General features: G+C 39.3%; 1 protein-coding gene across 18 annotated transcripts in view; it reads right to left on the bottom strand.

The window, feature by feature from the left end:
• The window catches only part of step (cytohesin steppke), a 596,835-nt gene that overhangs the window by 86,077 nt on the left and 484,188 nt on the right, over positions 1–26,570 (bottom strand). Inside the window, exon 1 of one of the 18 annotated variants that reach the window (XM_067132798.1) lies at positions 4,349–4,487. The exons of 15 other annotated variants lie outside the window; for them this stretch is intronic. The gene's annotated coding sequence lies outside the window, so the exon portion shown is untranslated. Of the gene's footprint in view, positions 1–4,254; positions 4,488–26,570 lie in introns of those variants that run through there. 2 more of the 18 variants (XM_067132797.1, XM_067132800.1) reach the window with 2 other exon arrangements.

Genomic DNA, 26,570 nt, shown 5'->3' with positions numbered 1-26,570 from the left:
TTTACATGACAAGGGAAACACAATAGTAACGTAGGAAAGAACTTCACTAACTGACTCATCAAAAACACCAGCACAACAATTCTGTACGAACGATGCAAATGCTTTCTGCTGGCTAAAACTGACATTTAATTTATCACAAAGCTTCTTCAAAATAAAAGGAAGATGTCATAATATCCCACAGAAATAAAAAACCGGAAATCAAGGCCTAAACCTTAAAACAAAACTCGCTTAGCTTTACAAGGTTCAAAATTAGACACCACGAATTAATGTTAACAGGGTGCACTTTCAAGTTTAACTAATAAAAAAACTAATAAAAAATGATAAGACAACTACATAATTTGATACTGCCTACGCAATATCAATTTATGCCGCGATGCAAAGAATACGTGCTATTAACTGAGGGACTTACAAAAACACGAGACGCGAAACAGTGGAAACGTTCAGTGTGCGATTCAACCGAAGCTCGGTGGAGAGAGAGAGAGAGAGAGAGAGAGAGAGAGAGAGAGAGAGAGAGAGAGAGAGAGAGAGAGAGAGAGAGGCTCATCTCAAACAAGAGACTAATCTTCACACTCACTCATTACAAACATCTCACCTCACACCCGGAACTCCGTCATTAGTAAGATAATGGGACCAGCAAAAATTTCATCGATAATCAACACAAACAAATGTCAATAACCAGGCATAACAAAAATATTGAAGGATAAGCATCTACCCACAACTTCTTTATAAATTCAGGTTAAAACAAAACATCACAGAATGCGTTAACCAACAAATATAAATACTTGAAAAACAAACAATATATATATATATATATATATATATATATATATATATATATATATATATATATATTATAACACAAACAAACGAAATGTGATGAAAAGAAAAACGTAACCGAGTTCAAGCCAAGGCAATCAACAGAGTGCCACCGAATGTCCTTCAAATGTCGTGCCCAACAGTGGCCAACAAGCATTAGCGACTGGAGCCAAGGAGCGTCCTCCCGCGATTAAGACTGACGCGCGAACAATGTGGGACTTTGGGCAGACACAGGACAGCAGGGGTTTTTATTTTCCATCTCATGCCCATCTTGCAAACCACCATGGGCATTACATGACCACGATTCTCTCATAACTTTGGACTTTGCCGGTCCAGGCACCTGACTGTGGATAACAGTTCAGCTTTCTCTTATTCGTCTTTTATTAGGCGACAATGACCTTAAACATGGGAATATTGGGAAGCACTGTGTTAGGACCCATGAATTCAGTTCTGTTAATGTAACTTTCCAAACTTATGAATATAAAATTTAAAACTGGCAATATAAACAATATATATATATATATATATATATATATATATATATATATATATATATATATATATATATATATATATATATATATATACATATACATATATACACACACACACACATATATGTATAAACTTTTCACCTACCGATAACCCAACCTCAGTTTGCTAACGATAATTAACGAAGCAATTCAGAGCAGACATCTTGAAATTAAATCCACTAGTTATGAAGATTTATGATTAAGGGAAAAACCTGCAACGTTAGAATGGAAAATCCTTAATGATATGGAGTTATGAAAACATTGTTCTGAAAAAAAAAAGGAAAAAATTCAGTTTCTCTTCCAATCTCCATTTGCACTGAGCAATTTGTTAACAATAATTAATGAAAATCAGAAAGGATTAACTCCCGTGTAAATAACACTGAATCAAGACTAAAACCATATATCAAAAAGAACGAAATTCTTGTAAGAAAAAAAAATCACTAACTACAAATTGACAAAAGACTTTCTGTAGCTGGCTCGCTGACTCGTCAGCGGAAACGCACTATGGGTGGTGCACGGTGCGCATCCCTTATCTAAGGTCGCTTACATTCCAATCCTACTTACTGCTTTTCCTCAAGGCCGCTTTCAACTTTCCCACACCTTATCAATTTGTCAATTAATTAAGGAATCTGCCATTTCCCTTGTAAACAGCGGTGATCTGCAAATCAACGCATCCAGAATCAGTGATCGAAGTCTTACGGAGAACCGAATCACCAAAACAAGACTCGATCAAATTCACCGAACACAAAAATTCATTCCCTCTTGATGCTCTCTTTAATTCATACAGCCTTCCTTATGAAGCGAGTCTACAGTTTCCTCTGAGATTAGGGCCCTCTCTCTCTCTCTCTCTCTCTCTCTCCCTCTCTTCTCCTTGCTCATTCTGTTCTCAGACCAGGGTTAGGTACAGGCTCTGGGTGGTCCATCTTGTCTGCCACTCCGAAATGTAAGGTTTGACCGGTGCCACCAAAACACATCCGCGGTCCAGAAAACACACAAATCTGTGTTTGATCCTCTCGGGGAAGATGCATCAGAAGTTCTGATGTTCTCTGGGTTTTATCATAGGAGGATCTTGTATCCTGTTAATACGCCGAGTTAATGAAGGACCTACTCGCAACACCTCAAGGGGCTCCCTTCAGTTGGGGCTTCCTTCATGACAGGGACTCCTTCAGTTGACTACCTCGGGTCTCCTTCGCCAGACCCTGCATGACTAATGGGTACCACGGCAGACGGTTTTTATGAATCAACGTTCGCCCTTTGCATCTTTTTCTTCTACTTGCTTTATATAATTACAGCAGCAAATCTTTGTCAAGTCTGCAAGGACATCATTGTAAGTGAAGGATTCCTATGAGGTCCCTCGACCTCGATGGAACAATTACGCCAGTTCTAAAGGTTCACTGTTCTGAGGAGGAGGAGAAAGATGATGCGCAATAAGTGAACCGCAAAAATAATGAGAATTTACTTTAAATGGTAGAGATATCGGACACAAAAATGAACAAGAACTTCTAAGTAAATGCGTTCATATTCATTACTCTGGGTTGAAATTACTTTCAGCGAAAATTACCGACAGTAAATATTTCGAAAGCTGCGGCAATGGAACGATTCTAATGCACAAAGAGAGAGACCTGTAGAATGGTTTAACTCCTGGCTCCCCTCTCTCTCTCTCTCTCTCTCTCTCTCTCTCTCTCCTGGCTCCCCTCTCTCTCTCTCAGAGAGAGAGAGAGAGATGCAGCTTCTACTGCAGTGATCGTTAATGGACCCACCTCCCATAAAATTCAAGGGTTTTGCCCGGTGCTTGTCATTGCTGCAACTGTCAACGATCCTCTCACAACACAAATTTATGAAATAATTACCTGTGAAAGAAACTCTTCTTTTGCTTTTATTCTGCTAAACCTGCAAGTGCATTAAACATATCGTCCTAATTCTCGACATTTCTCACGCGCTCGGCAGAATTTCAAGGGATTCTTATTTTTATGGAAATCTTTAATTTTCTACGGTATGTATACAAAACGAGAGAGAGAGAGAGAGAGAGAGAGAGAGAGAGAGAGAGAGAGAGAGAGAGAGAGAGAGAGAGAGAGAGAGAGAGAGCATTACTTGACCTTAACAGTAATGATTCATGATTAAATTACTTCAGAGATGTGAAGAATAACAAAAGTACATGACATCAATACACTAGTGAATTTTCAAAATGAACTCACAATGAATTAAAAGACCAAAAACTTTCCTTTGTCCAGAGGGCATTCCCAATATATCTTGGAACCGTCTTCAGGAGAGTAAACGATCTATATTACCCCTCTTATATTAGGAAGACACTGCTATCAAAATGAAATATATTACTTTGTTCAGCATTTAAAATTGAAAGTGAGAAATTTAAATCATACATATAGAAAGTCAATACAAAATTCGCAGTACTACATATAATTCTCTCACTTCTAAAAGACTGCGGACTTCGCCCGCGACTGAGTACCGACCAATATCACGACTCGTGTGTATAATAAACCAGGGAGAATTTTGCTTGCGTCGGCACTGTGCCAATGGGTCAACTTTGTGGTGCTTCCAGAAGGCTCAGTATCCCTGGGCAGGATAAGCTGGATTGGAATTCCTAAGTGGTCACGTACAGGAGACGAATCTCCTACGTAAATATTCTTAATTTAAGTTCGATGTTGTCTCTATAACTAGGCGATAAGAGTTTTTTAATTATCCATGATTAGACTTGGTTCCTTAAATAATGTATTCTGCTTGGTAAATTCGACTTAAACGTCTGTTACGTAACACAAATTAATAAGCAACTTCAACTGTTGTAATATTGTAGTTCAGGGGCACTTTCATAGCATGGTCACTAAAACCTCACACAACTACGTCTTTGCACGCTTCTGTACATAAAATGTAGTTCACGTTGAAAATTTACCAGTAGGCCACTGTGCCTCGTAAATGGTGGGCACTCAATCCGTCACAAGAAACCAAACACACGGGACCATTTAATAAAAATTTCAAAAGCGCACTTCATTTCATAGAGCAGACTACCGAAACAAATGGAAACGTCACAGGGCTTCCCCCAGAGAAGCCAGCGTCTTTCAGCAGCGCCGCGTATCGAGCAACTGGCCACTGACGGGAGACAGAGAGCGACCACGGAGTGACTGAGACGACGGAGGGCTGGGGCTCCCGTCCATGTGCGCCCGGTGAGGGGGAGACGGGGTGGGGAGGAAAGGTGCCAGTTGGGTCCCACAGAAGAGCGCAAGATAAAACGGTCATACATGAGAGCGATGGGGGTAAAAACACAGTGCCTTGCTTTCTCTGTCCTGAATGAGGAGAGTAGGCAATGGAAATGGTAACATTAAACCTAAAAAGAAAGAAAGAAAAAAAAAAACCTCTGCCAAGACTGCTTCTGGGACTCTTCATTCAACTTCGAAAATCCCCTCCCTCTTCTATCGTGCTCTGAATTCTGCAGACCTCGCCAGTGTAAGAAGCGAGTATCATTGCATCATTCCATGATTAGAAAACCTTCTCTTTCGATATTCTTTTTACTTCACCCTGTAATGATGCAGAGACTTGATACCATTCATAGTGCTCTATTCGCATAAAGAATACCGGTGCGCAGCGCTAGCACCACAGACCACTCTCCGATATCGGAAACCATGTTGCATATCGACGGCAAGCATTCACTCTGCTACACTAACTAAATTTTTGAAAGGAAAGCAAAACAAAACTATATCAGCTGCAGCGAAACAGCCAACCATCCACAATATACAGAAAAAGTCAATGTAGTTATAGTAAACCAACTGATTTTCTTCCCGGAAAAAGAAAATATACGCAGGAAAATTTTAACTTTAATCGAAAAGACACAGGTATGCATTAATTATGTCTCTAAAACCTCAAGACACTACACGATATTCAGCTGTGCTACTATACATTATATATATATATATATATATATATATATATATATATATATATATATATATATATATATATATATATATATATATATATATATATATATATATATTATGTATGTATGTATGCATAAAACAGTAATGTAAGAATTAGCATTACCGTCACTCAATATAAAAACCACTTATATTAATATTTCAATAATGAGACAAAAATACAAGCATAAAACCGTGTGAGTCAACCTATAAACAGAACAAATAATGATTTAAAAGTGAGCAACATCAGTTTAAAGCTGCTCTCTCACTTTCTCATGACGAGAGACCTGATTCAGTCATGAGAAACGTGACTTTCTCTTTCACCCATCTTCATTCAACGTGAACCACCTTATCACTTATAATTTCGTTCTTTTGCTTGTAGAAGTCGGCGTAACTGACAAAACCCTCTTTCAACACTTTCACGTCAACGCGGAATGCACTATACAACACGGCACGCGTCAAAAAGGCGACACTGGGATTTACCCTTTGAGTAGATGAAACAAAGGCACGAGTGTTAGTGTACAGTGTGCACATACAAAATCTAGAGTCAAAACATAATCTAGAATCAAAACATCTTTAACAAGTGCAAGGAAATTAATAACTTCATCGCCATCACCCGAGTTTTTGTTGCAAAGAAAAGTATAACTTTAGTTTAACCAGACCACTGAGCTGATTAACAGCTCTCCTAGAGAGGGCTGGCCCGAAGGATTAGACTTATTTTACGTGGCTAAGAACCAATTGGTTTCCTAGCAACGGGACCTACAGCTTATTGTGGAATCCGAACCATATTATACCGAGAAATGAATTTCTATCACCAGAAATAAATTCCTCCAATTCTTCATTGGCCGGCCGGAGACTCGAACTTGGACCTAGCAGAGTGCTAGCCGAGAACTCCATCGACTCGGCCAACGAGGAACTGTTTTTGTTGCGAATGTGAAAACACGGAATCTCCTTGCACTGCCAATTCCCAAGACCAAGAAAAAAAGTGTACCTTAGTTTTACCAGACCACTGAGCTGATTAACAGCTCTCCTATAGGGCTGACCCGAAGACCACGGATATTAATATGCAAGTAAAATGGACTGTTACATAACAGCAAGGGAACAAAGGGGAACAAAGAAAATGTTTCAGCTTGTATTCTTAATCAATAAAACGACTCAAGTGAATATATGATACTGAATTTGTATTCTGTATTCCTACTCTGTGTCTCTGATAAGAAAATTGGTTCCTAATTCGCTAAGTTATATTTGAAGAAGCCCCGTAGAAACTGGGCTATTCAAGGCGATGACCGCGGTCTGATTTGGACATTGTAACTGAAGGGACTTGGTATTCCAATCTTATCATAAAGATATTTTACACCGATCTAGCCTAATTTAAGCCCAATGTTACACAGATATCAAACTAACATATGGCAAAGTAATGTCCGGCACCACGATAAGCTTGAATCACCATATGAATCTATTTTAATTGTAATACTGTATTATTGTAAAATTTTTAGTCATGGCACTTGGTTTCCATAATATTCTACTTTGATATGCCATGAAAACGTGGCTAAATCGAACAATTTCTGAAATAATAACTCCATAACTTTATTTGCAAATTACTCTCATGACACATTTTTTATCAGTGACTGCAATCTAGATGACCAAAAGTGCTTGACTTCTGGTTTGAAACATTTCCCTGTTGTGCAATAATTTTTGGGATATGTATTATTTTTATTCTGTCTCAAACTGTGAGCTGCTACTGAGAAAGAGTGATCAAACGTGTACTTAATTGTAGCGCTCTTACACAGAAAACTGAATTCATAGCGATTCAAAAACAGGCTGGCACAATCTAAGCCAATGTCAGTGCCCACAGGAAAACCTTACCAGTATTCTACTTGAGAATTAAACCACTGAATTTGATTAGATACACGTAAGAAGTGCTGTTTTTTTAATCACATCCAGTCTCTGTGTGGGTGTATGGAGAGACTGATACTGTGGAAGTTTTCTGACAGGGAGCTCATGCAAGCTCGTATTCGGCCGTGAAATATGAATGAGGCAGTGACTGCCATCTTTGCATTCTCTCGTGAGCCATCCCCCTTTAGAAGAAATGACCTGGTGTTTTATATATATATATATATATATATATATATATATATATATATATATATATATATATATATATATATATATATATATATAATGTGTGTGGACTAATAAATGTATGCATAATGAAAGACATTTTGATGGCTTAAATTTGTTATCAATGATCCAGTCACCTGTCATGAAAATTAGGCAATAAGTAAAAATAGCAACAGCTAAGACGCAAATTGCTGGTTAGCGCACGAACGTGGCTGATTAACTGAGGTAGGTTATGCTCTATGTAGGCCATAAAGTCCTCTCTCTCTCTCTCTCTCTCTCTCTCTCTCTCTCTCTCTCTCTCTCTCTCTCTCTCTCTCTCTCTCTCTCTCAAAAAAAAAAAGCTGAATTAATTTGTACACTGAATGTATATAATACAATTTCTTCACAATCAACCAAATTAATAACATCACATATATCACTGAGCACGAATCGATGCATCCGAAAGATTAAGCCAGAGGTCAGAAATAAAAAGGAGTGTAGCGGTCTCTCAGAGTGAAGCACCTCCTCCATGATGGGAGGCACCTGACCAGAATCCCTATGAAGAGACTACCCAGCATCCCACCGCCGCTCCCTAGCACACAAATGAAGCTTCGCAACGCACATACCGACGACAGTTACGAAATTCCCCGTTGAGCTTCTTTCATACGCGCTCACTCCTACAGCAGGCCTGCTGACAGAAAAAGTAAGTTAAGTATACCTTAGTTTAACCTGACCACTGAGCTGATTAACAAAGTACAGTAATCAGGGTCAGCGGTGTGGCTTCCATAATTCTACTGAATTATCGGAGACCACTGACTGATGACTGTTAACACCGTCACTGAGATTGGTTTGAAATCGTCCTCTTCGGCAGACCGCCAGAAAAAAACATTAACGGGTTACTCACATTACTGCTGTGGTTTGCAAAGTACCCTGATATATATATATATATATATATATATATATATATATATATATATATATATATATATATATATATATATATATATATATATATATATATATATGTATATGTATATCTTATAAAAGCCCATAAAAACGTCAAAAGGTAGAGAGTCAGTGCTATGTATTTCGGAGAACAACTGTCTCCCTCAACAGGAAATATTTCACAGTCATATATATATATATATATATATATATATATATATATATATATATATATATATATATATATATATATATATTGTATATGTATATACATACATATATACAGTATACGTATATATATTTTCAACAGCCCTTCGAAGACAACATATTTCCATTAAAGAATCGCACGACACACGAGCGTAGATTCAAGCTATGTTTACACGTACAACCTATTTACAGTGCAGGTAAACAACAGGTAGATCAGCCAAGCACCGATCTGACATGAGCTGATAAATCAGTATCTTAAATGGTATCATAAGCGATTACTTGGTATCATAAGCGATTACTCGTTAAGACAAATGTAACAGGCGTCTTGAAGGTTACAAATGATATTTTGCATGCGGCCATTGTCCAACAAATCTAAATTTGCCAAAAAAGACAACGTGCACTATATTGTTCAAACTGGATAATACCAACTGATATTGATAAGGTGTTCCAACTCGAGGAGCATGTATCTTAAAATACTGATTATTTAAGTCATCCTTCCTTCTAACCTTCACTTGAACGAAAAACCAAAATAATGGAATGAATCGAAAAAGAAACAAGTGAAAATTGCGCCGAATTGTCTTCGGCGCAATCGAGTTTTCTGTACAGCCGCTATAGCGTATAATCAAGGCCACCGAAAATAGATCTATATTTCGGCGGTCTCGGTATAATGCTGTATGAGCCGCGGCCCATGAAAATTAAACCACCGACCGGTGGTGCCAGAAGCACAATTATGCTAACTTTAGCCTTACATAAAATAGAAAATACTGAGGCTGGAGGGCAGCAATTTGGTATGTTTGATGATTGCAGAGTGGATGATCAACACACCAATTTGCAGCCCTCTAGCCTCAGCAGTTTGTTAGATCTGAGGGCGGACAGAAAAAGTGCGGACAGAAGAAAGTGCGGACGGACAAACAAAGCCGGCACAATAGTTTTCTTTTACAGAAAACTAAAACCATGCTTCCTAAATCACAAAATGACCACACGAATATATTTCTTCCCCTTGAAAATGACCACTTTCGAAGCACATCACTGCATAACTTTACGCATTTTTGGTGAAGGTAGGAGACTCAAGCTATTCAAATCTACTCGAAGGATCTCTATGAAATGTTCTAATGAAACCTGTCCCATTCGTATTATTATTGCTTTTCCGTTGCAGTTTTAAGCTTCCATATATCCTAGGTAAGAATGAAGACAGATGGCACACACCTACATACGTAAGATATGGAAAGCATTATCCAACGAGATGTAAATTTTTGCTTGCGTAACTTACCAGGTCTCGACGATTATCCGATCCAAAAACTCATCTCGTCACAAACATTTATTCATTTAAATAACATCAGCTTCGCTTTATGTCCAAAATAAACCATATGCAATCAACCTAGCATAAATGCATACTCTCAGTACACTAATAAGACAGACTGCGTATTGCACTCAAGCATAAGATCATGCTGAAGAATACTTAAAAAGAATCTTTGCTTTCATTAAATAAAAAAAAGGCAATCGGGGCTGCCCGTTCATGCAAACGTTCCTGAATCCCACGAAGCTGCAACGGTGCGTCCAAAGACAAGGATGAGTAATCCGGTGGCGCAAGTCCACAACAGCCAACGCGCCCCACCCTTCTTCCTTCGAGTTCCGCCTAGAATGGAGAGCTCCGATATGTCTGCGTCATGCTGTCCAATCGTTAGGTGAGTAAACGCACTTTGTGTTGCAAGTATTGACTGCAACCTCTAAGTCTTGGTGGAAAGACCCGCTACGCAGCCAGGCCTTCCACTCTTTCGCGCGCTCTCTCGCTAGCATGATTCGATTGGCAATGACCTTTAATCATTATTGGCACTGGCATGTCTCTGGGTGGGTCGGTCGCTCCTAAGATGCCCGTCATCGTTACATGCCTGAGTTCTAATTACTTCTTCCATTACACAAACATCGCCTCATTTCAATCAGAACTCTTCATTCGTGATACATGACAGAATAAACAAAACTTAAGAATGAAAAAAGGCACATTTGGACTGTATTCATTATACTGTGCTGACAAAATTCCAGGAATTCTGCAATTCATGAAATAGCTAGATTTCATAAGCCCTGATAACAAATTCTGTGACGCACACAGATTTCCTTTCGTTGCATGAATCATGACATGAATGCTGTCGGCTTTCCTAATAGCTTCGACATGAAAAGGTATCTGCTGTAGGCTCCAAATCATTCTGCGAGAAAAGTAATTTTACAAAGGAAACTTCTGCTATCCATGTACGCGTCAGCATCACAGACATCCGCATTTCCCTTGAAAAATATCGATAGTTTTTCAAAGCATTACAGACCTTTATTTCTTCAAGTAGGAAATTTCCTTTCAGGCTGAAAATAAATCTAAAATAATTCCTTTCCTTGGGTATACCACAGAAGGCTAAATGAACCAGTGCTTCTAAGTGAATCCAGAGAAACTTTGATTTGTGAATATGATATGAACTTCTATATGACAGATATTTTGGCTGCGATCATAATTTACAGTTAACAACAAAGGTATGACGATGAAAGTCAAAACAGAGTAAAAATAAATTAAATAATGAAATTATGGTGGCGATGTTAGTCACAGAAGCGAAGTAACAATTTCCTGCCTTCATTCTGGAAGTAAACGACAGGTCGTGGCAACACGCATTCAAAAGAAGAGAATCGTGGAAAAGCAGTATTATATCTCCTACAGACATGAGGCCGACCAGGTTAACACACAAAATACGCGAATGCTAAGTCCAATATAATTCATGAGAGTAGCAGCAACGAATCTGGGCGAGAATTCTTGAATTACTAGAGAGAATAGGAATTTTCTAATATCATCTTAGAGAGAATTTTGCAAGTTGGTTTACGAACAACTTCGAAATAATGGGCAATGGTCCTAACAGCAAGTTCAAAAAAAGTTAAGTATACCTTAGTTTTACCAGACCACTGAGCTGATTAACAGCTCTCCTAGGGCTGGCCCGAAGGATTAGACTTATTTTACGTGGCTAAGAACCAATTGGTTACTTAGCAACGGGACCTACAGCTTATTGTGGAATCCGAACCACATTATAGCGAGAAATGAATTTCTATCACCAGAAATAAATTCCTCTAACTCTTCATCAGCCGGCGGCGGGAATTGAACTCCGGTCCATCGAATGACGGTCTAAAGCTCAACCGACTCGGCCAACAAAGGGCTACAGCAAGTTCAAAGAAGGAGGAAGTTTTTCTTTCGTATTATAATAGCATTGTAAATGAAATGCCGATATGTTTACGCAGAAATATCTTTCACCAAGAACCGATGGATTTGGCTGAACAAGATCTTGAGTGTTTTACAGCAGGGAGCAAAATCCAGAAGTCCCATTGTAAGAGGCAAGGCAAATGGCCAGAAGGAAATTGAACGAATCTCGTGCTCTCGCTAAGATGTAACAAAAGTTTACGAAGTTCGTCCCCTCATTAATTAAGATGTAATAAACTGTAACACTAATAATGGTAGCACTCTGGAAAAAACGACAATCACGTTTTTTCTAGTTGCTAGCTCATTAAAGCTGAAATAAATGGGGTGTCAGATTATATGGGAGATAAGTACGAGTCTCCCGAAATATGATACCTACTGGCCTCATTTCAAATACCTGAAACTGTTCATATCTAACCATCGTTCTCCTAACACTTATTACTACTACATTTTTAACACCGCACAAGCAGACAGCAGTTAAAACTTATTTCAAAAATCCACATTTTAAATATTCCCGAGTCCCGAGAATTCACTTTCATCGCCCAACAGACTATGAAGACAAAGTGAAGGCCAGTGAGTTAAAGTGGTCATAAGACCATCATGAATAGTTTAATATTCCCCCTGACACTGGGCCTTCCCCAGCAGGTCGACAATCGCGTACATTTGCTGCCACTGGATCCTACTATTATGTAAGACAATTTTATACTCAGCGGCCAATTCTACAAAGGCTGACGACGGTGTGTGTGTATATGTATATATATATATATATATATATATATATATATATATATATATATATATATATATATATATATATATATATATATATATATATATATATATATATATACATAATAAAATCTTTTATGGAAAGAAGTCGAGTACAAATCAAACAAAGGTTCTGCTCGACCACAGCATACCAATATTCCCATCACTGGCGCCACTGAAACCTAATTGAATAATCGGCCAGTCAGGAGAACTCGATAGATTTAAGTTTAGCCAAAATATATCCTGCAAGCCAATTGCCAGGAGAAACGCATAATTCTAGGGGAGGGGGATGGGGGGAGGGGGGGGAGGGGGCGCCCAAAAATATAATAATTGATTAAATGGAATGTATATGAGGCCTCATCACGCCCGTTCAATAACACAACCTTCGTTTAGATATAACGAAAGCTAGCGGGCTACAGATTAAATCTCCATTGAATCTCATCGAAAACAAACTAACATACATGCTTATATACATACATACATACATACATACATAGAAACAAACACATATATATAGAAATAATCAACACACAATCACGTGTGGAACAGAAATATATTTCTGACTCACAGACTTGTAAGGCCTAGTGGGCAGCGCCCTTGCCTTTCAATTGAAAGACCTGGGTTCGACCCTGATGCGAGTCAGAAATTTAACACTCATATATATATATATATATATATATATATATATATATATATATATATATATATATATATATATATATATATATATATATATATATATATATATATATATATATATATATATATATAAATATATATATATATATATATATATATATATATATATATACACACACACACACACACACGCGTTTCTTGATACTGCAGGACACGTATGTTAGGATGCAAAGTAACAGTGGAAAAAATGAAAATGCTTAAGGCTTGTTACTAGTTTCGCTCTATTTAGTGAAGACGGTAACCACTCGCAGCTGGGTTGACTGATGGGTGGCAGGCCGTGAATCGGACCTCAGGCCTTGGAATACAAACAGAGTGGTCTCCGTCCATAGTCATAATCTTCCGTTCTCAACAAGTCTTCTGGGATGAGATTCTGGTTTCTTCCTCGATTTCACAAAGAAATTCATGACGGCAGATTGATAGTTTTATAGATTTTAGGCGCACGTGCCAAGCACTGGGGCAACTATGGTCATTCAGCGCTTAAAATCAAACATTAATTTACCTAAAATTGATTAAAACTATAAATAAAGATAAAAAATTTACCAAAAATTCATGACGGTAGAGAAAACACAGTACCTGTGTTCAGTCTCTATCAAGTGCATCACAATGTAAAGAGGAATGGGTGTTGGTTGAGAAATAGATGAATATATATTTTTAAATAAAAGAAGGACAACAATTTCAGACGTATACCACTGAAATGAGAAATAAGCTTCACACAGAATGTCTTGCTTTTTAGCGAAAAGGAGGTTTACATATACCCATGCGCGCGCACACACAAAATTAAGGAGATGACTACTTCAGATAAGAGCGTGGGTGTATACACAGGCCTTTGGAAGGCTTGATTACATCAAGAAGGGACACCGTAACCTGAATCGACAGATAGAATCTGGAGAGAGAGAGAGAGAGAGAGAGAGAGAGAGAGAGAGAGAGAGAGAGAGAGAGAGAGAGAGAGAGAATTATTAGTTATATTATGTGATGAACTTTCACCCCCGGGGGGTGCAAGATTGCCTATATAGTCGAGGACCTCCCCTGTGTGGACTGGGAAATTACTGATTGTCCTATTGAAAACAAAGTCGCTGGATCTCACTTCAGGACTGAAGAATACAAGGTGCCGTATCGAGTCAGACTGAAGCGACCCGTGAGTACGAATAATAATAATAATATACGGAAATCTCGGCTGGATAATGATGGAGTGAGTAGGATGAGTTAGAGAACATCTGACACCAGGTCAAGGACTGTCGCTGTGATTAATCTGATCTGATTTGACTCACCAAACTGCTGAGGCTGTCGAGCGCCATTTTTACGAAAAGAGGGAGTTGGAGTGGTTTGACAGCAAGATGCACAGCAAACAAATGAGATGAAGTAAATGGACCTCAAAGTGAAGCTTGGAGAAAGCCCCACTCGCGCTATGAAATTTTAGTTAGAGAGGTTGGACAGCATACTGAAGAAAGGATGCAGGAATGGAGGTCAATACAAGGTTAAAAAGTGGGTGCCGCTAAGGGCCAAAAGGACGCTCCAGACACCGTTAAGTTGAGCTTACAGCGCATCACGTAAGGTGCACTGACAGTACTAACCGCCTACGGGACAGAAATGGGGTGAAACTGACATGGAAAGGTTTCCAGTATTCAAGGGTGTGGTGGTAGGTTTGGAACCCAACCCTCCGATTCTGTAAATGTCTAGAATTTTATAGCGATAACTTCTTTTTTCAAGAAATGACGTAGTACATACATCTCCTAGCCTAAATAATTGGTCATAGCTAGGTGTGGGGGCCATACTGAGCAGAAACAGTCCATTACTGGTCTAATCAGCCACCTGGTAAGTGAACATATGTTGCTATATCTATTTGCGAGAGACTCATTTGGTTCCTGACTTCAAGTCAAATCTACTGCCGGATACTTAGTTCATTTAATCTTTTCTTTAATGCGCGTTACCAGTGATGCAATTTTCAAATCATACTTAACTATAAAGACAGAGTGACGAAGTTTTCGAGAGGTATTCGATAACAGGCATTAAACATGTTAGTTACTCAACTATTTAAGACGTCCCCATACGAACTATATAAAGGGTGAGTGTTACGTCACGTAGTATCGATCCTTGTCGACACTGTCGATGTTTCACGGCCGTCCGGTGGATGACTTCTCAGAAACCGCTTCCACGTGCTCGCGTACGGAGTAGTAGAAGTATTGACGAGTTCACGAAAGGAGAAACACGGAAAAAAACCAGTACTTTAAGACACAACCACGTATCTCAACACACTAATTCTGACTTCGCCCAAATTTCTTATGACACACACACACAAAAGTCAATCCGTCAAAATACGAAACCAAAACACAGTTTCGACTGATAAAAACTGTACGAGGGACTCGAGAACTGTCCGCACATCTAATGGCAATGGGCCTTCGGAAGGTTCTGGACAGCTCTCTCCCAACTCCTCTCGGATTTTAAAAGGTGTGTGTGTGTGTGTGTGTGTGTTCTCTCGCTTGTTGTCACAGTAACACACTACACAGAGTATAAAAAGAATTAAACACGCTTTTATTAAAACGCAATAAAATCCGCAGAGTTATTAACTTATTCTACCTAGTCAAAGAAGGTATGAAAAACCCGAAGAATTTCATACAAATCCTAACATATTCGGAAAGGTCACAGTAGGGTCACTAGAGGTCACTGCTGACCTACTGATCATGTATAAGGTGTTATTGTCAGCGGGACTGAGTAACCATGCAAAATTTCAAGATCATCGGACGAAGGGAACGGGTCGGAAATTGAGTTACAAGTTTTGACACAAACAGAGAGACGCAGAAGTCAACTTAAAATAAAAGCATGTGCAAATACAAACGCATGCCTTTCTTTAATTCTCACCCTTGAAACAAAAACAGACCGCCATCCAAAATCCATTGTTAGCTTGGAAATTAACAAAACAATGCAAATTTGAATGAAAAAACTACATAAATCTCCCTTGAAATCACAGACTTCGATCAACTAAAAAGTGTGAGTTCAAACGATACAATAATCGTACCCGGGGAAAACTGAGTGAGAGAGAGAGAGAGAGAGAGAGAGAGAGAGAGAGAGAGAGAGAGAATGTTAGGCCCTTTCTCAAGCGAAATAGTATCTTAACTTCGGGGTGGTGGTGGTGGTGTCAGTATCAAAGGGGTTGGGAGGGTCCAGGGAAATAGGAACGCCAAGACCAGGGTCTAGTATAGACCTTGGCCAAGCCTATAAGGAAGCGTGACAAGTCACGGAAGAAGCAGCAAGCGACGATAAAAGATGAGAATGCTGGAGGTAACGACGAAGCTCCCATGAAAACACGAACAGAAAGCCATAGAGAGCGCATTCCTCCGCCTACATTCAAACCGTGGTAAGTAATAGTTCCTTCAGGCAAAAACTGCTAGGTGTCAGAATTCAGACGAGACGTTACTCGTTGCGACACAACAAAACCTCCTGCAAGCATTTCTTCGCAAAAATACTTAGGATTTTTTTTTATTAGGATGTGTTGCAATGTTGCTTTGGGTTTCGATGTCACAGACTGGGAACATCTGAAACATGGCTGGGCAGCCCGCCCTCAGAAGTCATATTCTAATCACTCCAAAAATCCTATCATTTGTTACCAGTAGCTGGGGCCACCTGAACAACAGGATAAAGCGAAAGAGAAGGCATGAAATATTAAAGTGAGAATAAAAGGTTCCGTTAATTAAAAAGAAAATACAAGTAAAGAAATGGGCAACAACGAAGTGACAACACGTTTTCACCATTAAATCTTAATAACAGTTCATTTATTTTCCTCTTATGTTATAAAAAATTAGCAACTCAAATTCGGACGCAAGAATGACTCAAAGTAAAATAAAAAATAAAAAAGTTAAAAGATGCTGAAAGCAAGAGGAGAGAGAGAGAGAGAGAGAGAGAGAGAGAGAGAGAGAGAGAGAGAGAGAGAGAGAGAGAAAACAGGTCTATAAAATTCAGAGATCTGGCTGCAGGAAATCCAAGTAGGCCGTATGAACAAGGGCTGTAAATGTACCTGAATTGCTCCCTCTCTCTCCCCATATACATACATACATACACACACATATATATACATACACATATATAAGAGAAAAAGGGCAAAATGAGGAAGCATGGCCAAAACTGAACGCCTTTCCGGTGGACAGAACATATCCCCCCTGTCCGTATTCACGCGAGCTCAAAGAATCCCTCTGGCCAGCTCCATACGAAAGTCACAAGACTGAGGGTCATCTTAGCCACCAAGAAAACTTCTAACCATGGCTGAGCAAATGATTTAACACTCGTCTTCAGAAGGAGGTGAATTCACTTATGCCTATTTCCTTTATTTATTCTATTTTTTTTTTTTTTTTTTTTCATTACTTATGTTCTGCGAAACTTCACCTCTCATGGAAATGCCATTTCAACTTGTCCTGTTTAATTTTCGCACATTAAGGATAACAGTAAAAGCTTTCAGAGAATGCAGACTCCCAACAAGGCTGTGTAATTCACACCCCAAACTTCTTTATTGACCTAATCTGCACGCCATACTCGACTGTCATGGCGGGTAGGCTTCTGGTTTCCTGAAGGGAAGTACGGTGCACGCACCCTTCTTTGCTGAAACGTGTATCTAATACGCCTATACACATGGAATCGGCACTGACCGGCGAAGGAACCCCTCCTAGTGAGAAATGTCCTCATTTAAATTCTAGTCCCTAGCCGAAGTACCAGGCCGAGTTTGAACACACATAATCATGAGGACCCGGTGACGTGTCTTGCAGACGTATGCTACAAAACACAATGCATAACATGTTTCCGCTTACTTTATTTGTGAATGTCTAACTTCAGTTCTTAGTTAACAACTTTAAAATTCCCATTTCTTGATATAAAAAATAGTATTTAAGGAAATAACTATCATAAAACAAATAACATTTCACAGCTGACGCACAGTCTTCATAACGAAAAATGGAAAAAGAGAAAACGCAAAACCCCTTTGTTATAACAACTCTCCTGTAAACTGTTTTATCTTTCACAATGGGGTGAGCTCATCCCAAAGGTTCTAAGATACACAAGTGTCACGTATGAGTTTTTTCTCCCTATTCTTGTTCTTTTTTTTTTTTTACTCATATCACCGTCATGACAAGGTTATTTCTTTCGAAATAATCCTATTATCCCAACTGACTTTTGACAAGTTTAACACCGAACTATTCAAGGTTTAGGGGGAACTCAGTCGATTATGAAAATATGGATAATATACTACAGAATCATATTTTACGATAGTAACATGCAGGACAAGAAAATTAATTACATATACCACTTCTGAAGGTAAATACTAAGTGGTTCGGAATGTTCTGCGGTTGCCGACTCAGGCAAGTCAACTCACCATTCGGAAATTCTCTCTCTCTCTCTCTCTCTCTCTCTCTCTCTCTCTCTCTCTCTCTCTCTCTCTCTCTCTCTCTCTCTCTCTCTCTCTCACTGTATGTTACTGACACTGTACTTTTAAACCTACTGTAGATATTTCACAGCATCAAGAAACAAGTAAATTATATAACACTTTCTTCTTATACCCTTTATGGGACATAAACATCTATCTGACTTTCAAATTCACCAAAGCACAATCTATTTCAAAAACGTATACAAATTGACAATACTCTTCCTTCAGGCCAATTAAAATGTTCACAAACATCCCCTCATAACCTCTACATAGCAATCCCGCTCACAAAAGATCCACAAACAAACTAGAGCACACTATATAACACCAAAATCAATTTACAGCGTACAACGATGACCTATATATCATTTTTACGAACACAAAGGATTCGTTTCAAGTCATCCGGCAATATGGATATTGTGCATCACAGGTTATGTTAGACTGAAGCTTTTGTGTAGGTGTCTACTGTTAAGGCAAACAGGTTTGTTTGAAGATCTTATTTACACAGCGCGTGCGAGACTAAGAATAATTATAGAGCTGTCGTTTGCATTTTACACCATAAGGAATAAGCCATTTTATGACAGCAGAGAAAGGTCACTTGTAACGACAGTCTGCGATGTAAAAAAAAATCCCATTCATCATTAATTCGTTATTTACTAGTCAAAATGACTGGCCAGAACACCTCGCCTTACATTATCTTGGTGGAAAGCCTCTCCGGGCGGAGTAATGACCCCTCTGACGGCGGCATCTTCTTCGTCACGCATCTCCAAAGGTTTGCCGTTCTTCATGACCTCTCATTTTTTCCTTTCCTTTCTACAACATGAGGCCTCACAATTCGTCCTTTTTCAACAGAGAGAGAGAGAGAGAGAGAGAGAGAGAGAGAGAGAGAGAGATTCCTCTATGGGGATCGGCGTACCCAAAACCTCCTCTTGTAGGATAGACAGGGACTTTACAACAAAAGAGAGAGAGAGAGAGAGAGAGAGGAGGGAAGTGAATGGCTGAAAGGTCCCAGGTAGGAGGCGGGGAGGACCTTCCTCCATACTACCTTTATCTGCCGCAGCCTTCGTCAAGGTTACCGAAGGACGGCTCTATCCCCATTCAAGACAGAACACCTGAATCCCCATCAGCAGCAGCAGTGTTCATTATCCCTCGGGGAAAGACCCTATACCGGGGTTATAGCGATCGTAAAGAAGTCAATTATTTTTCAATATTAGATCCATCTGATACCACAGCAGAACTCAGGCACTCGTGATCATTTAGGTTTCTGCGAAACAACCAGCCCAGTAATACTGGAGAAAGTGCCTTCTAAGTAATGCTTAATCATAATACTAAACATGACTAAATCGTAACCCATACCAACGAATGCCTGATGAATATACAAGCTGCCGCGCGTGTGTGCGCGTGTACATGTGTATAATTAATATCACGTCAAGGTCATACCTCTAATTATAGGAAGGTAAACAGCGAGGCGGTTTATTCATATAAAAGCAGGTGAATTCATTAACAATATACACTCAACAAGGAATTAATGAAAACCAACCAATCGTTATGTATACTAAATGAAGTTACAATCGTAAAAAAACAGTTTAATAATATAAGACTCAGTGAAATTAAAAACATGATTTTGTATATTAGTATTTTATTTCACTATGTACCTATCACTACATTAAACCCCACAATTTCCATTGTGCTAGACGGAAACTTCACGTATCTAACGTCACTCTGAATGCGGTGGTGCCCCCAAAAAAAAAAAAAATGTAAAGACCAGGACAAAGATCCACCTCTTTCGAAAGATGATTTATGAGAGCTCCTCCTCATATGAACAAAAGAATTACCTTCTCTACTGGTATTCAATCTGTCCCTGTTTGAAGAATTTCTCTCTTTTTCATTCACTTCCAAACCTAAGTACCGATTTCGTCGACAGACGAAGCTCAAGCCATCATTAATGCGGTGAACATGCTCTATGGGGGTTTCATACTGATGGCCTCGGCTTAATGCCCCCCTTGAGCATTTTCCTCCTCCTTCCCTCAGGAGAGAGAGAGAGAGAGAGAGAGAGAGAGAGAGAGAGAGAGAGAGAGAGAGAGAGAGAGAGAGATTGGAGAACGACGTTCCACTAAAGAGCCACCTTTTTGCGACGTCAAAAACTCTACTGTACAGTAGTCTAACCCTTCGGAGCAAACTACCTGAAAACCCTCCTTTAGAGAGACGGCACTTTTTATGTTTTATTATTCTTTTCTTTCTCTCTTTTTTCGAACGCTTTCGAGTTTTGTCCTCTCAATGGCGGCCCGCGGACCGTCTAACACTTTACGGCCCTCCGACCTTTTCAATCGAAAAGGACCAGTCATGACATTAATTATTAACCATTAATAACACAAGTGAGAGAGAGAGAGAGAGAGAGAGAGAGAGAGAGAGAGAGAGAGAGAGAGAGAGAGCATTATCCCTCGCCAAACTGTTCAGAGAAATGTTAGTAACGTTTCATCATGATCTCGAGACCAACTTTACTCTATAAACGCCCAACGTCCAAAGTAAAATCTAGACACTGAAAACAAAATCCGAGTACCTAATAATAACCATCGAAAAATGGTTGGAAATTAAATATAATTTTCTCGATAAAGGTATTCCAAACTCTACTTCAAAAGTAAAGGAACTTTATCTTCCTTCCTAAACAAACTACTAACCTTGCGTGCACCAGTCAACATTACAAGTCATACAGGACAGGACCATCCATAATAAAAATCATAAATAAAAAACGATTGCCTTCACACATTAAAGCTTCTGGTAAATTGTACAGGAAACGCGTTTTAACCAAGTATAGAAGCCGCTAAGTAAATCCAATAACGGAAAATTTGCTTCGGAATTTACTCTTCAAAACTCTTGATTTTCAGGACCGAAAAGAAGTTCAACAGGGCGTTGACACAGAATACCTTCCTGAAGAACACCATTCCAGCCCACATTCCAACGTCCAGACCCTCTAGGAAGAGGAGGCCGCGAACTGTCCTTTCCATATGACCATCCCAACCATCCATACAACCCTAAGGCCACCAGTACTGCCACGCAGCCTATTTGAACGCTCTGTCATTTCCTTGAATTCTATTAAGGACGAATGTTTGAGATGTCCGGCGGGAATAAATTGCGAAGGGGAAGACCTTCACGTGATCACTTCGGTTGCCGGAAGAGCATCAGAGAGAGAGAGAGAGAGAGAGAGAGAGAGAGAGAGAGAGAGAGAGAGAGTGCCTCTTGCATGTTAAGCACCTAATTTTACCAGGTTACACACTTTCCTATTCTGTACACTAAAGATAATATCCTTGGAAATATCATTCATTTCCTAAAAAGTTTCCTACTCTGTACACTAAAGATAATATCCTTGGAAATATCATTCATTTCCTAAAAAGCTAACAGGAAATAATTTTTACAATAACCGAGCAGAAGATAGAACGGAAAATATTTGTCATTGCCTTCTTGCTAAATCTTTTGCAAATATTTCTCATTCATTTTATCGAAAATATTTCTCATTTTCCTGTCAAATTGGTCGAAAATATTAATCCTTGTTTTCTTACTCAGTTTTCCAACATCTCTCCCTACTCGGCGTCCTCATTCTCGTTCACTACCTCACAGCAAAGAGACACTCTTTCTCTCTCATTGAAATCCCAGACTGACTGGCACGTCTTGTGAAGGCAACGGGTTAACAGAGATACGAGGACCGGAGGCTTGGAATATTAAAGAGGTGGCCCGGAGAAAGTAACAAACATGAACGCTAAGTATTCTTGTAGTGATACAGAAATACGTCTCAAAGCACTTACTTCCACAAGCAGGGTCAACATGGAATTTGCGAATGCGTAGCGGGACATCTTTTCAGTGCTCTAGGGTTGTATATTTCTCAATATACAAATGAAACCCATTAAGAGTACAGCTTTCTAAAACAAGCAAAAAACTTGGGGTAAATGCAAACAGACACAGTGCAAGAAGCCCGGTAAAATTCAGATAACAGGTAACTAACGCAATTATTGCTCATTAAAAATACACGCATTACATTACGAAATTTCTCTTCACATTTTTCCATGCATTCAGAATATCAGCACAACAAAAAATAAAACTTGTTCAACACGAAGCCTCCCAAAAATTGTCCAGGGCAAGATTCCAACCGCAGAAACGCCATGCGCTGGTTGTCCTGGAAAACGACATTCTATTGGTATTATAACATGTACTGACAGTAATTGTATCTCGAATGGTTTCACTGGCTACAGTCTCTTTTCTCTTTATTTCCACGTGGAATCTTCGAGCCAGCAACAATTTGAAGGCGTCAGATGGTCCTAGTCAGAAGAGACCCTGCGTAGCACCGCTCCCTTACCAGCGCTGATGACAGATCAGTCACACAAGCTTCCGCAGTTGCAGATAGGAAATCACCACATCCGTGTATGGAAGCCGGCAGGCACTCACAACATTCAAATAAGGAGAGAGAGGAATACAGGCAGTGCAGAGACGTTACTAGAAAGTCCATTAAAGCAGCTTTCCAGTCCCAGCTCAGCGAGTGTTCATTCCGGAAGGTGGACTCCTGCCCCGAGAGTATAGCCATTTTATGAGAATGAATGCGAAAAGAATCGTTAATCGTTCACTGACGTAAAAAGGCAACGAGTTTGTCATCCCCTGTGTGGTTACGGGGCGAAGAAGATTCCGTGGTTGAATGACGAACCAGAACTGAGGTTCCTGGGGGTTTATATAATAATCTGCACATTAAAGAACTCGAAGCAATGGAGAGAGGCATTGTCACGAAAGCCAGGCTCAACACGTTCTACATCTTGGATGAGTTCCAAGATGTAGAACTATGGAAGAAAATCATGAACATTTACTCTCCCATAAGGAATTAATGAAAATAAACGATCAAGACAACCTCAGAGACCGTCAAATCTCCTAAAAAAAAAATATTGGGTGAAAGCATATAAGTAGCAATGAGAGTTGGGAATTACGTTAGACTAAAAGCACCGAGATAGCAATTCCTAACAGTACGAGAAAGATTAATTAAAAAGTAAGCTATTAACACGTTAATTTTCTGGAAAACCAATTAAGTAATAATAAGCTAATTACAGTAAAACAACGAAAATTGTAGAAAGGCTATATCTTTCAGGAGGGAGCTGAATGAGGGCATGAGATTTTAAAGGAAGATAGTGATTTGTTTGCTCACAAAGAATTATCTTAAGTATTACTTACAAGGCAAGGTCAATGGTCTTTGAATATACAAGCATTCGAATCGTGAAGCCCTAAGATAAATGACTACTGGTGACATTAAAATCAAAATAAGTGACTGGGAAATCATTTAACTCTTGCTTGTAGAGTAGTGCGCCAGCAACTACAATATGTCTGTGGAGCGAACGTTGAGGAACCAGAATGCCAGGACGACATCGTTTATTGTATGCACAACGAGGGTGACCCTGGAGTTTGCTTCTCCGTCGTACTGTTCCCAAATCCAAAGGAGAAGTCATGGCAAACCCGAGGGGGAAGAGGAAGACAGCAACAACTCCAGGTAGGAGTCGATTTAGTCCCAAAGAGGAAAGAACAAGTACATAAAAGTTGTTGGAGATAATATTTCTAGTGATTCATGTGCGACCTCCCTCTTTTTCCTGATGCTCAGCATTCACAGTTTCTCTTTTGAAAGTTTTCATTTGCAAACAAGTTTTTTAAATATAGTGATATCTGCCTTGAAAGCGCATGTATTACCGCTCATCCCTTTCGCGCGGTCAATGTTGTGTGGTATAAAAAGCGATCCTGATGAGCGCATCTGGACGAAAAGCTACGAGAATGCCTAAGTCTCAAAAACAGATTCGTAACAATTGTTGCCTTCAAACTGTGCAGAAACTCATCCTGAACAAGCCGAAGAGGCATTCAGTCAGTAGACCACCTCTCGCGGAACAGAGCACTCACAATGATGCATCAGAATACAATAAAGCCAAGAGGAAAGACTCTCAACGTTACCTCCCCAACTACGTAAACAACAGAGCCACCTTCACCTTGAGGAGTTGGCAACATCTGGCGTACATGATAAGGGAACCAGGCAGCGTCCTCCGCCACACCTGAAACAAGAATGCTGGAGTATGCAGGGCATGGCCGAGGGGCATCCTGCTAGCAGTCCGACTCCACGGACCACGAACGTAATATCCCTATTTGAACGTACGATATCAACTGCCCTTATAAGTATACTCGAGTTTAATTCGTAAGGATTTCTGCAATTTCCAGGATTTTCTATTTATCCATTATTCTATTTTGTGAAGGATGACGGGATGAACGTTGGAATGCCTATGCCCAGCCTTGCATGAAAGAAAAGGCGTTAAGGATGGCCGAGGATATTGGCAACCGAAGGGAGATTCTGATAAAATCCTTAAAAGCAAGAAGAACTGGGACACAGATTAGCGTACTTTTTCACATCTCATAAAACCAAGTGCGTATCTAAATAACAATTGTTAAATGAAAATTACCTAAAATTGAAAAATAAAGAGGGAAAACCAAAATAAAGCACTTCTTCCTACAAAATCGGAACACCATTCTCAAATTCCCAACGCATCAAAGTATTTTTGCTCAACTGGATATAAAATAAAACGCGATTTTGACCCTTATAGAAATGCATCACAGAGGCAAAGGAGTAAGAATAATGTGGCATGAGGAACGTATGATATTCAACACAAATAAAAACGTTTGGCATCATCGACAAATCTACAATTGCAAAAAAACCCCGGGTAACCCAGTGGACAGGACCTTATGCAATTCTTAATTGAATCTTATTAGCTTTTATTGGAGTCGTAAGTAACAACAACAACTTCCCAAAACGAGTAATTAAAACAATGGGGAGTTTTTGCCAAACAAACAATGTTCGAAGACAACCGTTCAACGAGGCTTGAACCGGCACCACCTGACTGAACACCAGAACAAGGAAAAGTGGACGATAATTTAAAACCACTTTGTCAGAATGAACATCTGCTAAGTAAAAATAAATTCGAGAAACACGTCAAAGGGAAATGAAGCCCATTTTTGCGGGTGCATTTTCGTGTGATAAAAGATAAAACAGGACCCAGCATTTCATAGGTGCATTAACACAGAAAGATAGCAGAACTACATTTTGTTTCATAAACATAACAGTACAGAACACCGAAAAAACTACTAATTATATTTCAAGCACAATGGCACAAAAAGAAAAATATTTACTAATCGACGTCAAAGTCACAGTAGGGACCTCTCAAAACAAGATGTCAATGCCATGATTTTCTGTTCTGTCACAATGACCATTTGAGGTAGAGAATGTTCTTAAGAACGAGACAAACTACTAAATGACATTTTTATTTCAAACGAAAAATAAAGCAGGAATTGCCAATGAAAATATAATCATAAACAGATCCAAAATAATGTCGACAACTGAGAAATAAGAGCCAAACAGCAACTAAATTTAATAACTGGATAATAAATTTATTCGACCCTTTAGTCAGTACTATCAGATTCAGAGAAATACTTGTGTATGTACTCACAAAGAACATTTACCATGGATATAAAATGAAACGTAAATACCGGCTTTCTTATACACAATACGGGGAAGTTTTCAGCGAGAGAGAGAGAGAGAGAGAGAGAGAGAGAGAGAGAGAGAGAGAGAGAGAACACTCAAACGAAAGGGCCAGCACATCTGCAAACAACAGTAACACCACTACCGTAGTGTCACAGGTGTTTTCCAGTTTTCCGCAACATTATAAAACCCACATAAAACTCTCTCCTCGGATTCACAGCCGCTGCTTCCGAGTCGGAGAGATGGCGACGAGGACACTTAAAACCCACATCAAATAGCCCATGAAATGGGCCAACAACATCGGCGCACACAGTCTCGATGGAAACCCAGATTTCTTGTAATATCTGAAGTAAACGAATGTTATGGAAATTCAGTCAACCCGCTTTCAGTCGTTGATCGTAAGAAGTCTGATAAGAGC

The sequence above is a fragment of the Macrobrachium rosenbergii genome, chromosome 32, assembly GCF_040412425.1.
Source record: "Macrobrachium rosenbergii isolate ZJJX-2024 chromosome 32, ASM4041242v1, whole genome shotgun sequence".
NCBI lineage: Eukaryota > Metazoa > Arthropoda > Malacostraca > Decapoda > Palaemonidae > Macrobrachium > Macrobrachium rosenbergii.
This window is presented reverse-complemented; position numbering and strand designations above follow the sequence as displayed.